Source organism: Microtus pennsylvanicus, chromosome 6 (genome assembly GCF_037038515.1).
Source record: "Microtus pennsylvanicus isolate mMicPen1 chromosome 6, mMicPen1.hap1, whole genome shotgun sequence".
NCBI lineage: Eukaryota > Metazoa > Chordata > Mammalia > Rodentia > Cricetidae > Microtus > Microtus pennsylvanicus.
In genome coordinates, this window is record NC_134584.1 from 75,074,808 (window position 1) to 75,078,373 (window position 3,566).

At 48.0% G+C, this 3,566-nt stretch overlaps 1 pseudogene; it reads left to right on the forward strand.

Annotated features, from left to right (window-relative positions):
* Positions 1-1,530: 1,530 nt before the first annotated feature.
* LOC142852083 (pyruvate kinase PKM pseudogene) lies at positions 1,531-3,197 on the forward strand (annotated as a pseudogene).
* The last annotated feature ends 369 nt before the right edge of the window (positions 3,198-3,566 follow it).

Consider the following 3,566-nt stretch of genomic DNA (forward strand, 5'->3'; position numbering starts at 1 on the left):
TAGATTCTAGATCCTCAAATTCTCATGCCTAGGATCAGTGACATCAACTTCATAATAAATGATTTGGGGGAAGGATAAGAATAAATCTATGAATTAATGAAGCATTCAGAAGCTTCTGGAAGAAGAGTTTCATGGAGTTAAAAATGGTTAGAGCAGAAGAGATATTAACACAGTTGGAACCGAAATACAGAAAAACCATGTCTGGTCCATGAAAACATGGTGACCACCCCCCACCACGGCAGCTTTCATGACCTATTTTACTGGACTCAAAAGCCCTGATAGTAAGGAATTGTGGGCAGGTTATAGTCTTTCTCACTGAATTGGATTTAAAATACAGAATGAGGAAAAGAGACACCATCTGCAAAGGCTTTCTGCTCAGGAAGGTGTGTCTACTATGTAACAAGGCCATTAGAACACATTGCGACAATGGGGCCTCACTGGAGTCGTGATGAGAAGAGGGTTTCCTGAAGACATTGGCACTGAGTGATGGGAAAACAAAAGGCCAAGGCCAGGAAAAGAAGACACTGGAGAATATTCCAGTCTTAGAGTGTGTGGACAACCTCTGACAAAAGGAATTTGATTTTTTTGTTGTGATGAGAGGGGTCACTAAAGACTCTATGGGTCTGTATGCAGTTCTCAAAGGAGACTGGGAAAAGGTGAGGCTGGACAGTCACCTGTGGCAGTCAGAAAATGACAGTGTGGGTTGTATGAACAGTTAGAGTAAAGGGAGGCACTAAAGATGTTGAAGAAAGGATTTGGACAGACCTGATTATGTTTTAGAAATAGAATCCTGATTGATGTGGAGTTAGTTTTCTCCAGGAAAATAAGCTAGAGGTGACTGGAGTATATTGCAGCCAAGAAATGATAAGAAGAAACCATCAAGTAGTAGTAGTAGAATAGAAATTAAAGATGCTCCAGAAGGAGAATTCCTGGAACAGAGTGACAGATTGTACATGGAGGTGAAAGAAGAGAAGGATATGGATGATTGCTGTGTTTTGTGCTTGGTTGACAGCTAAATCAGTAGCATCACTGAAATGAGGAATGTAAACAGCAGTATCAATTTGGCAAGAGACATGAGTTAATTTTTTGATGTGTTGCACTTTAGATGCCTATAATGCTCACAGGTGTTGGTTATTAATAATCAGTTTATTTTATACATCTGCAACTCACAAGTGTAACTATGTAAAAAGTAAAAGAATCAGTGAGACATCAGCAAGGAGATGGGGGCAGAATGTACAGGGACGGGATCACCTAAATAGGAATGCTGGAAACTTGATCCTCATGCTCATCTGTTGATGGCATTTGGAGATGTAGCCTTTGGGAGAAGTTGGGGTTGGATGAGGTCACAAGAATGGTGTCCTAATAACGGGATGAGTGGCTTATAAGAAGAGAGACCTGAGCACTCACAGGCTTGTTCTGTCTTGCAGTGTCATATCATCTGACATTCTTGTGAGATTTGACTGTTCTTCAGCAGATGCAGTCATGATGCTTTTGGACTTTTCATCCACTAAAGAGTAGAAATAGCCGCACAGCAGAAACTCGTCCTGACCTTTCAGTCGTCTGCTTTGGGTATCGCTGCAGGATCCGGAGTACACCCGAGGACCTCATGAACCATGACGAAACCACACAGCAAAGCAGGGACTGCCTTCATTCAAACCCAGCAGCTGCATGCAGCCATGGATGACACCTTCTTGGAACATATGTGCTGCCTGGACATTGACTCCACACCCATCACAGCCCACAACACTGGCATCATTTGTACCATTGGTCCTGCTTCCCGGTCTGTGGAGATGCTCAAGTCAGGAATGAACGTGGCTCGTCTCAATTTCTCTCATGGAACTCATGAGTACCATGCAGAAACTATCAAGAACGTGCGTGCAGCCACAGAAAGCTTCGCCTCTGATCGCATTCTTTACCGGCCTGTTGCTGTGGCTATGGACACAAAGGGGCCTGAGATCTGGACTCATCGAAGGCAGCGAGTGGCACTGCAGAAGTGGAGCTGAAGAAGGGAGCTACCCTGAAGATCACCATGGACACTGCTTACATGGAAAAGTGTGACGAGAACACCCTGTGACTGGACTATAAGAAAATCTGTAAGGTGGTGGAAGTGGGTAGCAAGATCTACATAGAGGATGGGCTCATTTCACTGCAGGTGAAGGAGAAAGGCGCTGACTTCCTGGTGACAGAGGTGGAGAACAGTGGTTCCTTGGGCAGCAAGAAGGGTGTGAACCTCTCCGGAGCCGCTGTGGACCTCCCTGCTATGTCAGAAAAGGACATCCAAGACCTTAAGTTTGGGGTGAAACAGGATGTAGACATGGTGTTTGCGTCTTTCATCCACAAGGCAGCTGATGTGCACGAGGTTAGGAAGGTCCTGGGAGAGAAGGGCAAGAACATCAAGATCATCAGCAAAATTGAGAACCACGAAGGCGTCCGCAGGTTTGATGAAATTTTGGAGGCCAGTGATGGGATCATGGTGGCTCATGGGAACTTGGGCATTGAGATTCCTGCAGAGAAGGTCTTCCTGCCTCAGAAGATGATGATTGGACAATGCAACCGAGCTGGGAAGCCAGTCATCTGCACCACACAGATATTGGAGAGCATGATCAAGAAGCCCCTCCCCACCCGTGCTGAAGGCAGTGATGTGGCCAATGCGGTCCTAGATGGAGCAGACTGCATCATGCTGTCAGGAGAAACCGCCAAAGCGGACTACTCTCTAGAGACAGTTCTCATGCAGCACCTGATTGCCGGTGAGGCAGAGGTCGCCATCTACCACCTGCAGTTATTCCAGGAACTCCGCCATCTGGCGCCTATTACCAGCCACCCCACAGAAGCTGCTGCTGTGGGTGCTGTGGAGGCCTTCTTCAAGTGCTGCAGTGGGGCCATTATCGTGCTCACCAGGTGGCCAGGTACCGCCCGCATGCGCCCAGCATTGCTGTGACGCACAATCCCCAGACAGCTCGCCAGGCCCATTTGTACCGTGACATCTTCCCTGTGCTGTGTAAGGATGCAGTGCAGGATGCCTGGGCTGAGGATGTAGACCTCCGTGTGAATTTGGCCATGAATGTTGGCAAGGCTAGAAGCTTCTTCAAGAAGGGAGATGTGGTCATTGTGCTGACTGCGTGGAGCCCTGGCTCTGGCTTCACCAACACCATGCATGTAGTGCCTGTGCCTTGATGGCCCTCTGGCGCCCCTCTTCTAGCCCGGGAAAATTACTGTCGCTGAAACATGTAATAGAGCCCAGCTGTCTGTCTATCATATGGCCCTACCCAAGCCAAGGGAGACAGAGGAATGCAGAATTAGAAACCCTCTGGCTTTATCACAAAGAGGCAGAAACATCTCTGTGTACTTTGCTCCTGTAGAAAGTTGCCCAGAGAACTCCCAGCCCTGGCCTGGAGTCAAAAGACAGCAAAAGTACGGGCTTAAGGCATGGGGGCCCAGGTTCCTGTGTAGATAATAACCTCTGGCCCCCGGCCGGACTTGCTTCCGCAACAGCTTTGGCCTCTCCCGCTGCTCCTTGTGCACTTCTCAGCTGTCACTGCGGTCACACCCTGCACCTCCCATTCTAC